The sequence below is a fragment of the Coloeus monedula genome, assembly GCF_965178545.1.
Source record: "Coloeus monedula genome assembly, chromosome: 5".
Lineage (NCBI taxonomy): Eukaryota > Metazoa > Chordata > Aves > Passeriformes > Corvidae > Coloeus > Coloeus monedula.
This window is the reverse complement of record NC_138785.1, coordinates 44,399,915-44,419,216: the sequence shown is the minus strand read 5'-3', so window position 1 is coordinate 44,419,216 and position 19,302 is coordinate 44,399,915.

The following is a 19,302-nucleotide window of genomic DNA, read 5'->3' as shown; positions in this document are numbered from 1 at the left end:
TGTTCGAATAGAATTGTGCCCAAACAGTATGAACATAGCTTTCTGAAAAATAATGACAATGTCAATAGAAGAAAAAAAAAATCCAGTTCCAGTCAAGTTTTCTACTTCTTGCTTCTGTCTTATAAATAGGATGCAGCAGCATGTCCATCTTTAAGAGACTATCTATTTTTTGCTTTTAAAATTATTTTGGCACATATTGTAAAATAAAAAATGAGAAAGAAACCAATGAATTTTAAATAAATGTTTTCTGACTTTTTCATGCCAACAGAATTTGGTTAATAGAAGTTTCTCCCATGTGAAAAATACTGGATGCTGGAAAACTAGGCCCTAACTCCTACTTTCCTAAGTTAATCAAGGAGATGCATATCCATGAGCAGCAACAGAGAAGTCAATTACCTATGAATAATTTCATTTGTGTACAGATGCTCCGCTGTAGACTGAGGTTACATAAGTCTTGGAAATCTGTCCAGGTTTGACACACATTCCAAAACACATGCTATATCCTTCACTTCATCATAAAATTTGCAAAAGTCCACTGGAACTAAACATAAATATTGTATTGCTTGTTTCAACTGGGTACTCCATATTCATTGTGACAAGGGGATAATGCAACTTTCTCTGCATGAAAACTGCTCCTGACTACATTTCTTGTTTCCTTTTTCTTCTACCCTAACAGATTTCCAAAACTAAATTCCTCCAAGCACAATCTTCATTCAGAGCTGAATTTCTGGGAGCTCAGGGTAGAGCTGTGCTTACTTCTCTTGCAATTTTTGAGCACTGAAATCTAGATGTGCTGAAAAGGCTTGCATCGTGTTAAATGTGATAGTGGTCTTGAAGTACAGAAAAGATTGCTGCAGAGAGGAAAGGGACAAACTGCTTTCCATATCTGAAATGCATGTGACAAAAAATAAATTAAAGCAAGGTAGATTAAGGCTGACATACCTCAGAAGACTTTCTGTCTTTAAGGACTGTTTTGCTTTGGGAAAGTGTGGAAGCACCATGACTGGATGTTAGACAGTATCTGTCAGGCATGAACGAGGTGCACTTGATTTTGGCTTGAGGAAAGAAATGGAGTAGATAATTTCCTAATGTTCCCGCCAGCTGTGTTTTCTATTATTCTCAGTGACTAGACATTAGAAGAAATCATGTGTGATTTATCTATGTGCCAATGGATACACTAGTTTCTTTCTATTTCAGTGATTAATTGTTCTAAAGCAAGGCTCCCAAAACTTTATACTAAAGCTGGTGAGACTTTTGCAAAACCAAGAAATTGTTAAAATCTGACATCCAATTCCACTTTAAAACCGGTTTCAACCAAACACTTCTGATTAAACCTTTTCAAGTTTCTCACACAAATTAATTAAAAAATATAATTTGATTATTTTGTGGATGGGTGCAATAAATCCTTCATTTACATGTCTAATCCCATTTTATGTTTCCCTTCAGGTTTGAAAGAAAGAAAGGTTAATTATCTATAAATGCTACAGTTACTATAGACAATAGCATCTTAAGAGACTGATGCTAATAGACATGTACAAGTATAGTAAAATACTATACCTCATTTGTGAGTGATTACACAAGCTTGTTGACTCAAGATGGGACAAGGATAATAACTGCTATTTTCCTAAATAAGGTTGTATAAAAATGCCACCCCTTTTGTAATGTTTTAGAATTTTTTAAAGCTTTTAAATATTTTTTTTTCTATTACAACAAAACTCAGTTTTTAATTTATTCATTTGTAGAACTTGCACAACATCCTGGATTCAATGAAAGTAGCATGCATTTACCTGGGTAATTAATTTGCAAAAGGGAGGATCTGGTCCAACAAGCAAATTAAACAAAGAGGTAAACCTAAGTAATTCTGGAAGGGATGGAAGGAGGGAAATCAGTGATAATTCAAATTTGCAAGGCAAATTCATGGCAAATGACAACTGAAGGTTACAGTAACCTTGCAGAAAATTACTCATGCAAAATATATTATAAGCATATTTTTCTCTCACAATGTTTCCCTGCCAAACAGGGAAATGTTCCACTTTTCTGAAAATCGCTTCTGTGGACAATACAAGTTAAGCCAATACATAGGTTCTGTTAGATCACTTCTGTAGTGTTGGGGTACCAACACAAATTTTTTGTTCCAATTCTGATCACCAACAGAGCTGTGCATGCAGAAACTTCAGAGGTAAGTCCTTTGGGATGATAGCACCAGGAAGACAATTCTCACACTGGAAGCTCTGAAACATGCAACACCTAGACACTGATTTGTTTTCGAGTATGACAAAAGGTTTTCAGCTAGTGGATGACAGGTATCTTTTTCCAACTATCTCTGTGTTAAACTAATGACTTCACTGTCTCCTGAAGTGCAGATTTATGGCTATATGACTGGTACTAGATGTATCAAACAGAACTGTCCTTGGCTCTAAAACGAGCACTGCAGTAGCAAAAAGCTGGAGAAAGTGGACCTGCCTATAAGAGGAACAGCAACAGATAATTTTTTCTTTTATCTTGTGTTTTTCTGAAGAGAAGTATAGTGCCTCCCTTTGAGAGACAAAAGATCAGAGTTCAGCTTGTGCCAGATGCAGCCTGAGCTATTTAGAAGTAGATTAGAATTAGCAACAGCACTTTATCCACTGTATTTGAGCTGGTTTCACATTGCTGGACTGGGAAAAAAACAGTACTGAGTACTTATTAATTAGCTGGTAATCCTCATCCAGCAGAAACTGTCTTGTTGCTGTCTAACATGCAAAAGTGTAAATATGGAATTTCAGAAGACTTCTTCATTGTACAGATGCATTTCTACAAACTGGCATGCAGTGAATTATTCTGCACTGCATGCATCCCAGACTCAGAATTTTCTTTGCAGAAACTATTGTCTATTTTCTATGCATAAACTTGTCCCAGTTTTTGCATGCTCAATTATAATTTTTTTATAGGTAGTAAATTTTAATCCTATATAAAAATATCACCTTAAATTATTATTCTCATTCTTATCCAGTTGCCGAGAGAATTATGAGAAAAATAAATCAATGTCTGATAATATGCTATAAATCTTGGTGGATTTCTGTTGGGTTTAAGAGCGTCCTTGTAAAATAATGCTCTGATTGCACAGAGAAATGTCAGCCTGGGTAAATTATCTGAATAAAAATTATCTGAATAAAAGTGGCCGAGAGGTGTTAAGATATTTATTCTTGAGGTCACCTTGAAAGCTGTTCTAGAAACAGGCCACAGTCCCAGTCTCACATTAAAACCCAAGAAAGTATAGATTTAAATATGCCTTTCTTCTGGTGTTTTTTTGTGTGGGTTTTTTTGGTTTGTTTTTTTTTTTTTTTTTGATTGGTTGGTTTTTTGTTTGGTTTTTTTTTTTTTTTGTTAAAGGAAAGCTCTGAAGGGTGGATTTTGACTTCAACATGTACTAATAGGATGTTGATAAATTATACTTTCCTAGTGTAACCTTAGGCCTGTCAGTCAGACAGAATTGCTGCTTCAGGCCCAAGGTAAAAACAGTTGGGTTCTGTGAAGGACTTGATATATGCAAATAAAAATTATCAGGTCAAAATATTAGCAGGTGTGAAATGGGGGGACAGTGGCAGAATACTGTTGGTGTTAGATGAACACAGACAACTTATCATGAAGGTCAAAAATGCTAGCTTTTGCTGCCCAGCTGTGGGATGAGGGATCAGGTCTCCACTCCTTTTGTCTGCAGCACCTGTCCTGCTGTGGGTTTATGTAAATATAATTCAAGCCAATCTCTCTTTCTAAATCATGAAGTATATAACTGATGGTGAAAAAAAGAAAATCCTTAGCATTTCTACTCAAGTATCATTACCAAATCAGAACCTCTTTCACTAATCTTAGAAAATCATGCCTACAGAGATGAAATCTTCCTACCATTTTCCCTAAGAAATGTGTTCTTTGACGTAACTTCACAACAAATCTGCGTGCTCTTTGTGCGTCAGATTCTTCAATCAGTTAAGAAATTACAGAGCAATTTTAACAAATATTTTTACACTTTTCAGTAAGAATATGTACAAACCCCTCTTGTTATTCTCTGTTCTGATCGTGGATCAATATACAGTTCTTTATATGGCCACATACAGAAAAGAGAGCATGTTTTGCATGGAACCATTGTAGTTCTGTAATATGCATGTAAGAAGAGGGAGGTCTGCATGATTCCTCCACCAGATTCTTATTGTTTCTATTAAGCAATGAAAAATTAAGATAAAGCAGTGCAAAATAAAAAGATGACTAATGCTACAAGAGAAAATGTGACATTTCCTCACTGCGCAAAGTATATTTACAGTATTCAGAGTGACAGAAACAGAGCAGTAGATGTGGCCAAAATGAGATGCAGCCCACCTTCGTACACTGAGATAGGATCAAGCAGATGCAGACCATCATCGTCTGTTTATAACATGTTTAACCAAAACATTACAAAATTGCAATAAAATATCAAAACCTTTGAACACTGTCCACAGAAAGTGCTTTCTGTCCTGGAGAATTTTCTTTCCTAGAATCCAAATTAAAAATATTTTATACATTGGGAAAATATATCTACTCTCTATCTATTAACAAAAGGATCATCTGTAATATACCTAACTAAATGTCCTCTCCCCATTTTTATGGTACCTAAACTTTTAGTTTCTTTACTCACAAATCACATCTGGCTAATTTTACCTGAGTTTGGTTACAGCTTCATGCCACAGTATTCTACCTGATGAAGATTTGGGCTGTTTCTCCTTTGTCCACAAAGCCAGGTTGTTAAGGAAACTTCCCAGTCTGACCATTCATGATGCTCTCTGTCAGTCACACTCCCAGTGCCACAGATTTCCACTGCTGTGACCAAAGCCCTTTCACAGCGGGCAGCTCCAGTGACCAGAGGGGGTCCCCACTTGACTCCCCGCACACCCAACTCACACAGTCAGACCAGGTTTCCCATAGCAGGGTCTGAGAAGTCTTGTTCCATACAGCAATTTATTCACAGTGCAGGAACACAGAAAAAGCCCGAGCTGGTGCCTCCGAGGAGGGACCCCCAGCAGAGGTAGCCCCAACAGAGGTACCCCCAACAGAGGTACCCCTGGGCTTTTATCCCCTCACAGTCCAAACTGTGTGGAAGTCTTGCTCTTCCTTCTGAGTCCTCTGCTCCTGCTGTGTCTCCCTGCATCCATCCACCTGGTTGGCCACCACCCATCTTCGTGCCATTTGTTAACGAGAGGTTGGCAGTTCATGGCATTTTGTCTCAGGCTCCCATCCAGAGCTCAAACTGCAGCTTGCAAACAGAGCTACCTGCACCAGATGTACTCCTCAACAGTGTAGCTGGCCTAAGAGAATGAAATTAATTAGGAAAGCCAAGATGCTGCTACTATCTAAACTTCTAGATATTTTAGAATTCAAAAATTCAATTGATCTGAAGAAGGAAATGAAGAACAATCAATATGTGCATTTAAGTGAATACTTATGCGAATGGAAACAACTATAAATATACTACAGTTTCTAATTTTTTCTTTTGTTTTTAATGCAAGGTTTGCTTTTATTTTGGACATTACCAGGCAAATTTTAGAGTATAGCCATTGTTAGTTAGAGATCAGGAACTAATAAAGGTTATATTTTGTAAAGTTATTTGTTACAGTGCAGATACTGTAACAGGTGTATCAAACAAGGAGGCTCCTGGAAAAGAAATATATATGGGCCAATTCTTGATTGATGTTTCAGAGATGTTTATTTCTCCAGCCGCATGGCCGGGGCTCTGCCCAGGAACTGTTCCAGTCACCGGACCAAGGGTCCTTCTGCCCGCGCAGGGAACACAAACCAACCCATGGGAACGAGGCTGAGCAGGGGCAGGGAAACCCCGTGTCTGTGCCCTCAGGGCCCCTCTGCCAGGGCTCCATGGCAGGGGGGAAGGCCCCAACAGTTATTTTGTTAGTGAAAAATCAGTTATCTTATTTCTTGGTTAAAATTGAATTTATTAAAGATTTTACTCCAGAGAGCTTCTACAAAAGCAATTCTGTTTCTTTGTTATCAGAAAGACTTGAGAACAGATACTATTGAATACTTCAATCTTTTTTGAGACTTTCTTAATCTTCTCTACTTCACTGTTAAGCAGCCAGCCTATGTTTTGATTTTCTCTTTCTGCATTTAGTGAACCTTATCTTGTTTTCTTTTATGTAGTAGTGCCTTTTTGATCTTATCCCTAAGGGTCTTGAGCTGTTCCTTTATATTCACATTAAAACCTATAATCTTCTTTCCACTTTTTGTTTGATTCTTTTTGAATTTTCAGGTCACTGGAGAAATTCTGATGTCTCTACAATAGTTTCTTACTATTCTGCCATTCCTTGCTTCACTTGCAAATAACCTACCACTATGCATTAAATGTCTTCTCTTTCAGTAACTTCCAGCAGTGTAGCACTCCTGTGCCCTTTAACTTTTTTCTCTTCCCAGTAGGCTGTCTCCACATCCTGTGGTACTCCTGTACTCCAGGAAAAGGTGTAGTTTGCCCTCCCCCTCAGCCATCACTTTCCTGCTCTTTTACCTTCACACTTCATTACTTGTCACAGCTTTTCTGTAATCTTTCACAGTTTCATTTTCATTGTACCTTTTGTTTACATGTTCTATCATTTTAGTTAGCTGAAACACAATCTAGAAAGGGAGCATCCTTTAATCTCTAAAACAAAAACTGCCTGAAAAGTATTCCATGCACTTACTGTGTCATCCTACTTTGCCCTTTAGGTGTCTCTGAACAATTACAATCTCCTTTTGCTACAAGGTTTTAATTAAAACATAAAAAAAGTTTACTATTTTGTCTTCTAGCTTATGTGAATTACGTGAATTCTTCTCTACATTTACATTGCTTTTATAAAATAAAGTAATCTAGAAAAATTCTCTCCTTTCCATTAACTTGTGGAAAGGTAGACCTTTAATACATGGTACACCTTTCTTGTTCTTACACCTGTCATTCCTAAGGAGGAATGACATTTTCGTTATGTTTTGGCTGTGTTTTAACAAATAGTTCTCTCTACATACTCCCATATTGGGGCAGCTGCGTAATAACATCCCAAACGCTGATCTCTTACCTGACCCACTCATGTCTGTGATTCACCTCTGCCTAAATTTAGACAGAAAATGGGCTTTTGTGTTTGATTTTTTTTCCCCTCTCCTCACTTCTGAGATTTTAACACAGATCTAGTCTATTTTGAAATCCCCTGCCCTGTGTGCACTTGATGTCCTTCCTCTTATTTCCACAGCCCTTAAACTTTTTTTGCTGCCTCCTTTGTATAATGCCATGCCAGACATCATGATACCTATTTACTCTCATTAGTTGACTTAAATGTTAATCTCTAAGTCATCTGTCTCCATCTGCATCTATGATCTTTAACACACTTGGCTGCTGTCTTCCCTTCCACCACTCTGCTGTCAGATGCTTGAAGTCTCTTTTATACTGCATAGGATTCAATGTAACAGTACCAGGTGCATCTAAATAAGTAGCATGGTGAAGTAATCCAGAGGCATGGGGATACCTTGCTTGTCTTTTAATAGCCTTTTTGTTATGGGTACAAGCAGGAGCACGTTCCTGAAACAATGCGTTGTCTGCACTTTAAGGTAGCCAAGTCAGGACCTTCCAAAACTCCTCTAGGTAATGATCTTTTTTTTTGCAAATGATCTTAGGTGCCAGTTCAGGCAAGAAGTGATCTAGGACTGATGTTCCTATTTTAGACTGTTCCACATGTGGGCACATTTTCTTTCAAGAAGAGGTAATAATAGAAAACTAAGAATAGAATGAGTCAGAACAAAATTAAAATATAACCTTGACTTTCTTGCCTCTTAGTCCTTCAGGAAATCACATGTGGATTGTACAGATTGCTGGGTAATTTGTACATTCACGTATTTTGAGTCCTTTTTGGGAAGCAGAAGTCATTGTGTCTTTTCTGTTGCAGAGACAGGCAGCTGAGTCCTACCCTGGAAGCACTGGAATAAGCAGAACCTCAGGGGAGAATATACCTTTGGGACAGGATAATTATAGAATTTGTAATATGCCTTCCTCTCCTTTCAATATTCAGTTTCAGTTTTTCGCAGTGTTTGGCCACTGGTCTTCTAGAGTCGTGTACTGGGTGCAATAAAACAGATAGATGTGGGCCAAGAAGAGCATAATTTTAAAATGCATAATTCTTCAGCTGTACAATTTTCTCAGTTTCTTTCTTTTGGTTTGTTTTGTCTTTTTCACTGAGTATGCCACATCGATGTATTTTTAATTGCTATGAATAAGATTTTCTCTTTTTTCTAATGTGTAGTGCTATATTTGATTAGGTATTGTATTTAGCAATGTTTACATTACTGTGATCATGTGCTATTTTGACTGTTAAAGTTGTGTCAGCAAATTCGGTACTTTCAATCTTAATTGCATATGCCCCATTTTTTTTCAGGTGTGTAACCTTATCACAATACTTTCCTTCAGGCAAAAAATTCTCTAACATTCTCGCCAAAAAACCTTTTATTTACTTTAATTAAAATAAAACATCCATTTAAATTTTAAATGTTTTTATGTTAACCATACCAAAATAGAGATAAATTATCCTTGCTTTTTTTTGACACTTTTGTAATTTTCCAAAGGTTGGTAGAAAAGGAAAAACCAGGAAGAGGTTCAAATGAGTAGTTTAAACATATTCGACACATATTTTAATGTTTTCCATTACTTCCATGTTTATAATGCATTATCTCATGCTAATTGGACTATTTTACGTCAAAACACATCTTTTTAATGTATTATGGTACTGCTATTCATGGTAATTTTGATGATGTAATTTGACCCATACAGGAACCAACCTTTCTAGGGCATTTCAGAAATTGTCACAGATGTCTGAAAGTGAATTGTGCAGTTTAAGGTGAGTAAATGTAAGAATCAGACCCTGGAAACATCCATTCAGACTGAGGCCCCACTCTGCAGTAACACACCTGAGACTCCAACGAGAGAGAGTGCTGACTGTATATTTTATTCCTAACTATCTAAGGCCATGACAGTGGCAGAGCAATCACACTGAGCAGCACCTGGGGTACAGTTTGCCTCTGTTACTCGCCCTGAGTGTTACCTGCTTACAGAGAAACCTGAAAGTGGCAGGGTCTGGTTCCTAATTGCCAGTAATGCCTTAGCTCCTTGTTCTTGTTTCAACCCAGATGCAGTCAACATTACTGCCACTGTTAGAAGTATTATAAAATCTCCACTATAATTCCTCTTTAATTAGCATCCTATTATCTTAAATTGCTTCAACTTTTTTTTTTTTTCTCTACATCTCCTCCATTCTTTCAGTAATACCCTTTTTTTGTAAAATTGCCTCAGTATTTCCTCAGTGGTTGGATCTACTACAGTTTTTTTACTTTGTCTTTTAATAGCTTATTCAAAAGGATAGAAAAACTCAATGGGCTCCTGGTAGAGTGCAGTAATATCAGTGTTTGTGTTCTCAGGGTTTTTCTTTCTCTGGAGCATAATGGTTGAACTAAGTCTTGTGGTGAAGAGCAAACCCACTGGGCTAATGGCAATAAACTTGAAAACAGTGAGAGGCTTGTTCACTCAGGTTCAATGTGTGAATAGCTCTGCGCAGCTCTAATTAGGACCCTGGTTCTCAATAGGTAATTAAATATCAGTTTGGTCATTCAAGTGAAAGGATTAAGATGAAAATGTACCATTCACATTTATAGGAGAATACAAAGTTCTGCATTTCTCTTGGTTGACTGGCATTGTAGTGAACTCTGTCAGAAATACCTTTAAATGTGCCTATGTGAGACAGAAAACTGAAATGTAACACACTGCCTGCAGGGATTCTCTCATGGCAAGGGTGCGGCCACTGAATAAGCTAAAGCTGACATTTTGTCTTTAAGGAAAGTATTCCTTAGCCTCTGGAAAAATGAGCATTATTGTCTATCAATAAAAATAAAATTTTTTTTTGCCATCATTTCAGATGCTAGTTTGTCTGTTTTGACACCCCTCCCTCACTTCCTCACCCTCAATTTTTTCATAGAGAGCTGAATGCATGCTGCAATCTGGGATGTATATATTGTACTTTAGGGGCTGTTATTCAGACAGAAGGGAATGTTTAATTTTAGTAATCGAATCACCTAAAGCAGGTACCTTGGATTCACATATTTTATGAGGTTTTAAACCTGTGAAATGCCTTTGGCTATGCCCACCAATTTCTTTGAATTTTCACTGCTTCCCAAGGCTAAACCCTAGAACATTTTTTCCTCTTCACATAAATATTTCAGCATTTTAAAATTCTTTCAAAATCTTTTTAGGCATTTCACTTGTATTACTACTTTTAGAAAATGCTTGTATTGACATAAACATATAGTTCAGAGAAAAATTGCAGAATGTAAGGCTAGCAATGTCCAGAAAAAAAATTCAAACCTGAGGATCATTTTCAAAATTTTAGAATTATGCAGTAGCAAGAATTTCTTACTATTCTCCAGAACAGGATTTCATATTTTCTATTGTTTAAGGGATACAGAGCCGTTTTTGCTCTACGCCAGAATAAAGTTTAATAATTGTCCTGGTTTTGCTGATATTTAGAAAGGAGAATGGAATTTCATAGATGCCAAAAAGTGATTGCTAAGGACAGAGGAAAACCTGAAACAGTTCATTGCCTCAGGCAGTACATTCTCCCAGACATGCTCATGTGCCCTTACTTTTTCTTTTCCCACTTGTCTGTATGAAAAGCAAACATTATGTTTCTACAGAGCCTTCCCTCCATTTTCTTCCATTCCTTGAATAACATCTAGTTAGAGTAAATCTTACTATTTTTTCCCCCTTCTACACCAGTACACAGGCTAGATGAGACAGTACATAAGGTTTTTTCCCCTAAGTTTTCAAAATCTAGACTTCATTAATTTTGAGAACAGAAAAGGTTATTGCAACCTAACTTGTTTGTTTTTTGTTACACTGGTATTCCCATTTCCAAGGTCATTCAATAATTTGTCGTAAAGGGTGACTGACATTGTAAAAAGTCCCCTACTGAAATCATTCCTGCCTGCCTCCTAATCCCTTGCAACTTCTTTTTAAAGATTTCTGTACATATTCTACTGTAAGCTAAAATTAATTAACAAATATTTTCAATAATGTGTTTCTTCTGAAAACATAAATCTGTGTAAGTATTGAGAATAGATTTTCCCCTATATGATTAAAAAGTAATGAACTATGTGATTTTATTTGTATTATGTAGTAGAGAAATTATGCTATGTCTTACCTTCTTTTGTAAGCTGATCACATCAAACTTCTAGGTCAAGAGTTTTTATTTCTACAATTTCTAATTCCTACAAGTTTCTAATAGACCACAGTTACCAATAATTTCATTATTTTGTGACATACACTTTGTTAAAATTATTACTTCATCAATCACATGCCACATAATTAATCAAATGTAATTGACCAAATTAATTCACATTTAATTAATTTGAAACAGCAGGTACTGCTTGAAGAATGATATTTTAATATAGGCTGGAATAGGATCCTTTGGGTTTTGACCATAATTTGGTACTCTGTGGTACTGTTCATATCTGAATTCATCAGAAAAATCTGTGAAGGTTCACCTTACAGGTGAAGATCAACAGATAATGTGATGAGGCCATCCTCAATATCCAACAGAAAAAACCCTGCTTGTGTTGTCCAAACAACAATTCGAAATATGGATAATGCTGTCTAAATTTGGGTAATCTGCAGACACCTTTGGCACATTTAGTTTTAATATCAAGCTAGACCTTTGATGTAAACATTAGGAAAGATGATTAAAGGCTCATCACCAAGAACACAGAAGAGCACAGAGGTGTAACAGCTGGTAGGGAAACCCTGATTACATAGTCCTTGCCTCAACTTCTCCTCCCAGAGTTGTTCCAGGGGAGCCTCAATCCCAAGGCCTAGGGTGATACCCATGAAGAGGAATCATCAGAAAACCTTTCTGGTTCGCCTTTTAGACTGAGAAGGTTGGCAGTCTTCGGACAGAGGTATGGCACTAACTATGGGATGCAGGAAAAAGCATCTTGGGATTGTAGAAGATTTCTTATAGAGTGTTTAGGGAAAGTATCAAAGGTGGGAAAAGGAAGGGGTCAAGATGGTTTGAGAAGGAAATGTAAGGGAAAAAGAAAGGGAAAAAGATGATAAAGGGGTTGATTGCATGTAAGCAGATTGTCAGTCGATACACCTGTGTGGCTGTGCTCTGCACTGGTCCCTCCAGACTGTTATGTCTTCTCATTTAATACCATTTTTGGCTGATTTTCTGGTAATGGGACTCTATTCTGTATGCCTCTGTGTGTATGGATGTCCAGGTGCCAGCAATGGGAGTGGGGCCATTGGTCACAGGGCCCAGGGTGCCAGCACCTGGAGCCTCCAGAGTCCATGTATGTTGTATGGGTAGGCACACCAGGGTGTGATCACAGCCTACATCCACCTAGACTAACTAGCAAATGGGGAAAGTGATTTTGGAGTCAAGTACCACAGCTACCATAGGTCTAGGCCAGAAGGTGGAGAGATCCAAGGGTCTTGAGGACACTACTGGTAGAGCAAGGAGGTTCAGACCAGCAACTGGAGAGTCCATGGTCATTGGGGGATGACTGCTGGTTAGGTTATGAATCTCAACCAGCTACCAGATTCAGTCTCTCTGTGCAAAGCAGCTTAGGGACTGGAGGAACCAAGGGCCAGCTACGTAATCAGTTGGGTGTCTGTGAGAGACTGGAGGAGATGACTGTCTCCAAACATTTCACGTGCATGTGTGGGGGAAGGGGAAGGTTGTGTCTTGCCTCTGGTGAAGCGATGCACTGCCCTAAACACCCCACCCCTCCCTGGGGCCTGTATTCCAGCCTCAGGGGCCTCCAATCCCTGGCACACCAGAGGCCATGCTCCACACCTGCCCCGGGAGCCCCTAACCCAGCTCCTGAGTGCTTAGATGACTCAAAGTCCCACCTGGGGGAAGGGCCCAAGAAGGCCAAAGGGTACTTAAGCCAAAGAATGGGGTGAGTATATATCTTGACTCTACCTCCTCTTAGAATTTATATCAGCTGAAACACTGATGGAACCAGGAGTGGTAGGTATATTTGTTCTTTTCTATCTCTCTCTCTCCATCTTCTAATTCCCTCTTCTCAAAGTTTGAGTAACTTGAAGTCAGATGGGCTTGGATTATGCTTCAGATGAATGGGCTAAGTTAATGCTTTGTAAAATGATTTATGCTGACTGAATGCTGCTTCAAACTTTTGCCAAAGTTCCTTGATTTTCTGAACTTCGCTAGTAAAGTTTCTGTTGTTTTCTTTTGAGGCGTACCTTTTTTGTATTTCTCCCTTGCCTCTGATTCAGGATACATTAACAAAAAGTAAGTTCATTTAAGAGACTCCTCAAGTGAGTTCTGGACCTTACAGTGTCCAAGACCAGGTGCTGGACAGGTGCGTAGTGTGTGTGTAGGTCTGAGTACCAGCATCTGGAGTGGGGCTGCATTCTCTGGGGCTCACATGTCCAGGTACCAACAACTAGGAAGACCGGGGGTCTAGGGTAGGTTATGTGTCAAAGCTTAGCTACTTGAGGGACTCATACTCTAGTGGGCTTTCATCCTGATCAGCCAGAAAAAGCAACAGGATGAGGTTGTTAGTGCTGCTTCTGCTAGTGCTGACTGTGTGTGTCTGTGGTGATCTGCACAGCTGGCTGTGCTTGTGCATACATTTTTTTCAGTTAGATTAGATATTCTCACTGTTCTTTTCCAACCTAAATGATTTTATGTGTATGTGTGTGTGTCTACTAGGAATTCAATCTTGCTACTTACTGGACCTGTGGAGATGGGGTGTGGCAGCCTGGCCTCCATTGGGCTACTGGATTTGGCAATTCCCAGAAAATATGATTCCTTTTTGAGGGAAAGCTCTTCTTCATCTTTCTGCTTATCACCTTTCATAATTCCATATTCCTAGTCAAGTGAATTTTGTGCCAGCTATCTTCTTCAGCTAAATAGTCCTCTGTAGTCCTTTGCAGAAGACCAGAGGGAATAGCTTTGTTAATGAAGCACTTAAACCAAGTGTTAGATTAATAAGGGGAAGATGTACTTCGTCTACTAAATAAGACTATGACCTTCATTTCACCTATTTCACATTTTAGAATGAATGTTTCTCTTTGCAGTAACTCTGTCCTGAGACCCAAGCAGTTCAATTGATACCTTTGAAAGAAAGGCCAAATCTAAAGTCTCAAAGAGCAATGTATGCAATGTATGTCATCTATTTTTAATGTACACTAGCTGCCCAAGAACCATGGAGCTGCAGTTATTTCAGGAGTTAACCAGATTACTATATAAATATAAGTAAGTGTTACATAACTGTGCTGTATTCTTACATGGAAAACAAACCTGAATAAAATATGGATTTCTTAAAAAAATAAAAGGATAGAGGAGAAGATGGGGCAGGTTAATTTAGTTGTATCCTATTAAATACTGGAAACAAAGAGCAAGAAACATCCCTTAGTTGTTTCTTTTGTTCCTGTTTAAGACTAATCACACAAAGGACACATTCCCCTCCTCTTCACGTTACTTGAAATAAGTGACAGTAAATCAGACAAGTGCAGGCTCTGTGGCTCAGCAGGCAATAATTGAACCCTTACAGATTAGAAGTGCTCTCGTGCCCATTTGCTCTGGGCACAACTCCATTTCAGAATTCATTTTTTTCCCAATTAAAAAAAACCAACTTGCATTACAAGCTAGCCATGTAATTTGAAATTACATGTGATGGATGCTAAATGGAATCTGATTAAATACGAAGAACATGAATTCAGCTGAGGAGTAGTAATAGTGACTAAACCTGAAGTGGAAATCCAGAAGGCATAAATAAAAACCATGGTCTGTACCTGAATCTGATCCCACAAATGAGATAAAAATTGACCAAGCGATACTTTCAGACATGTGAATATGTCTGAATAAAATATTAACAATACTCCTCTATACGTAGAACCTCTCTATCTCTGCCCACTTCAGCATAGCTTGAATTTTTCTCTGCCTCCTCCTTCTGGCAGTATTTGCCTGCTTCTCTTTTTCTTCATTACAGTACTTTCTTATTTTATCCTTTTCACTCTTCAACTGTAAATGTGAACTGTTATTGCTAGTATTGTCTTGTCTCTGTAATTCTACTGAAGAAAAGGAAAACTAATATCTAAGAACTGTTGCATTCTTATATATAGATACGGCTAATCCATGAGAAGGCTAAACAAATACAACTTTATTACTCGTTTGCACAAAGGTTTGAATGTAGTTACAATCAAGTTTTGTTATTAGCACATTCAGAATATTTTGCGCTCAAACAGTAGTTTTTAATTGTTTTTATATTAAAAGTTAACCAGGAAAACAATCTGTGTCAAAGTAAACTGGTGCAGAACAATGATTACAGAGTAAGTCACTTGCTAAGATCTTTTGCCATCTTTATGGGCTGGATGTTTTTTCTCCTTCACCTCTGAGGCAAAGAATGTAATGCAAATTTCTATTTTATGTGACCTGCTGAGAAGATCAGAGTCAACTGCTTTATTTGCTATTTTCCAGTAGGGAAATATCAACCCTAGTTTTTCTGATTTTGGATAGAATAGCTGAGCATTTGATTATGTATATAATGTCCTGGATCTAATGAGACTCATTCAGTGCTTTAGAGTGCAATTATTCACTCCTTGATTGGCATATAACTGTCTTGAGTTGAAAATCTGAAGCATCATTACACAATTTCCCAAATTATGCACTTAAATGTGTCTCTGCTGTGCATATTCCATATGACATGAAAAATTCCTATATGTGCCAATGAGTGTTTTGGCTGCCCTTATCCAAACAATATAGGCCACCTCTAGGCTCCTATGGCATGAAACAGCTTTATTCCTATTAAGAAGCACAAGCAGAACTATTGCTTTTCTACTTCCCCACACAGACTGGCTTTTACTGTATTAGATACAACTTTCTTTTTTTTTTCTTCTTTTCCTTTTTTTTCTTTTCCTTTTTTTTTTTTTTTCCCCAAGAGAGACTAGGATGCAGACTCTGCCTCTGAAAAGAACTCCACAAAATCTAATATTAGCCTCCTGGGGAAAAAACCCATCGAGCCCTCCCTGCTAGGCAGAAATGAATGCCAGAGCACAACTTCTGTCACACAAGTGACATGACAAAGGCACAGAATTGGCCAGATAGCTTTGCCATTCCAAAACTATCATTAGGAGAGCCAGAATGACCACTTCTGCTCACAGTTCAACACTGTACAGCTAGTTTGCATTTTTTCACTTTTAATTGATAAGGAAGAGCTTATGGGATGATCAAGTTATTTTAAGAAACCAAGTTAAAGGTTTCATGTGCATTGTCAAAAAACTCTTTTATCAACATTCAAAGATGCCTTTCACCTGAAAGTTTATGTATGCCATGAGTTTCTAAACTGGTATTCTTCAAGCACATCAGTGGGTCAGGTGAGACAAAAACTAGGCATCAGGTCAGCTGAAAAAGTGAGTGAACACATTTTGTCTACTGGTAATGAATCTGTCCAAAGACATTGTTCATCAGGAACACAGAGCTACGCTGCAGAAGGTATTGGCATCATTAATATGAAAAAAACCCACACTCAAATAGTAGCATTCTTACTGGTTCTGTGTTGAGCAGAAATCCTTTCCAGAAAGATCTGGGCTCTGTTGTTTATTTCCATGGTAGTCAACAGCCAGAGAAAGGACTTATGTTTTCCAGAGTCAATTCTCTTAGGAAATGAGAGACAATCCCTATAAAGTGAAGCCATGCCATGAAAAGATAGTGTGGTCCTAATTTAAAGGAACAGAATGGAAAAATCCTGTTAGTAGCCCACGGGGAATCTGACAGGCTGAAGGCTGGTTTTGTGTTGATCTTAATACTCTCAAGACTAAAACATACAATATTTTTACCAGTGATTTTGCAGTCTAAATTCCTGATAAGTCTACAGAATTTTTATTCTTTTGCCTGGTGATCTTTAATATCTTGCCATCTTTTCCCATCTTCTCTATGGATTTGAAAATTCCACTCAAATTGTTGCAATGTTCTCCATCCTCTTCTCTTGATAATGTGATAATTACCCTTGAATCATTTCACTGGCGAATAAAGCAGCATCATCTGTCTTGACGTGAAGGACACCTCATACATATTGTGGACTTCCCTTAAAAATAATTTCCAGCCTCAGATTCACATGAAATATTCTTGCTGCTGGAGGATAAATCACACTTTTGTTCTTTAGATCAGTGTAATGGCCAGCTCGATGTCTCTGCCTGATAAAAATTAAATTGCTCTTGGTGTTGCTAAAGTTATATTCCCTGCAGCTTTTCCTCTTTCTCCCTATAGACATTTCCATCATTCATTTTGTTTCCAACCATCTCTAATTTCTAATTGCAGATCAGGTGCTCTGGTCTCATCATGTCTTTTTTTCTTTCTTTTCTCAGGGTTCTGAGGGCACACCAGTCCTCAATAGTCATGACTAGCCTCCCTCGGGCCACAGAGTGCCCATGGCCTGATACCCCATTTCAGCCCAGCCTGGGACCATCAGTCCCTGTCTCAGAGGTGCCATGGGAGTGCAGGTCTCCATCTCTGTCTCTCTGTGACCTGAACAGACCTTTGTTGTGCACTGTGGGTAGCTTGTGTCCCAGATGGCCACTTTCAATGTACACTGTGCCTTGTCTTCAGCCTTGCCTTTTTTCCCTTCCCAGTTTGCTCCTGACCTGGCTTCCTGGGTGGATTCTGACCACATTTAGCAAACATAATTGGAAGAGGTGACCAAAACCAAAGGAGAATTAAATATTTTTTTTCCAGCAAGAGCTATGGGGAGGCAATTTTCACTGGGTTTTTTTCATAAGTGTTTATAAGTATGTTTATGCTTTCATGGCGATCTTTTCTTTTTCCTTTTTTTGCTGACTGTTTTTTTTCTTGAACCATTAGTTTTATACCTATATTGGTTTGTCTGTCTGTTACTAGGAGTCAGTAGCAATATATTCAGCAAAAGTCACTCAGCTTGAATGCCCATTCTTGTCAGATATCTCAGGCCTTGTTATCACATAGCTGTCATTTAGATTTCATTAACTTAGGCAAATAGGTTCATTACCTATTTGAACTTGAGCTTGGTCTTTCCTTCAGATCTTAAGACCTTTTTATTTGACCGTTGCTATGACTTTTCAACTAGTCGTAATTATTTGTCATAAAGGATGTTATTTTTCACACATTTCCTTAGCCATTTATTTCCTCTCTAAAGAATTATAAAATTATTTTTGTTGTTGTAAATAAAATTAATTGTGTTGTCCATATTTTTTAATGCATTTATCACCTAATGGATTTTAGAACAAATGTTGAGCTGAGGGGGAAACTTAACTTAACTTATAACTTAATAAAACTCCAATTACACATATGATTAAAAGAGGTTTCTCATAGTGTAATTGTATATTTGTGTAACAAAGAAACCTACCAAAACTTACAATTCAAAGAAAAGGAAAAAAAGTACTGTAGAAGGGGGCTAAAACACTAACTGAATTAATTAAAGCTTTAAGAATGATTTTAGAATAAAAGCTGAAATGAAAAACTAGTAACCTCTTGTAGTTTTATAGACAGGCTACATAAACTTGGAATGGTGTAGGAACTTAAAAAGTTCTTCAGTGATGTAAGTGAAAAAGGATTAAGGGAAAGAACAGTCAGGTTTATATGGTGAGAATAGGGCACAAACTAAATATTTGAGAAATAATATTAGGTCTTTTTGCCTTGAAACTAAATATATTTAGTAATTCTGCAAGGGAGAGGGATGGAGTGTTGTCACACCAAGATGGAAACAAAACCAAGGTGGTTGTGCCCAGCTTGGGCACAACAGTGAACTGATGCTCTAGAACTATAAAAGACTCATGCATAAACCTGAAGATGAATGAGAGCAGTTATAGGTCAAATTGAAAACTAAAGAAGTACAATGCCTGTGGTTCTGAAATAAAATTGTAAATATGTCAGTTTATCTGGTGATTAGGCAGGAGTTTAAACATTTTTTTGAAATTATCCCGGTTTGGTCAAATTTAGAAATATATCCTCTGAGAGAAGACACAACCATGCCTCACCCACCAGTTTCAGGAAAAATAAATTTTCCTCGAAGGAAAGTGAAAGAGATAAAAACTATTTATTTAACAAACTCATGGAAAAGGATAATAATGCTAAATAATAAAATTTCGCTGTGAAGGAAAAAACCTGGGAAAGTGTTGGAGTCCTCCCTTTGATCTCCTTGGAGCTGGGGCTTGGCCCAGGGCCAGGCCCTCTGTGCTTGGTGGAAAGTCCTCCCGATGTGCTCTGATATTGAAGCAGTCCA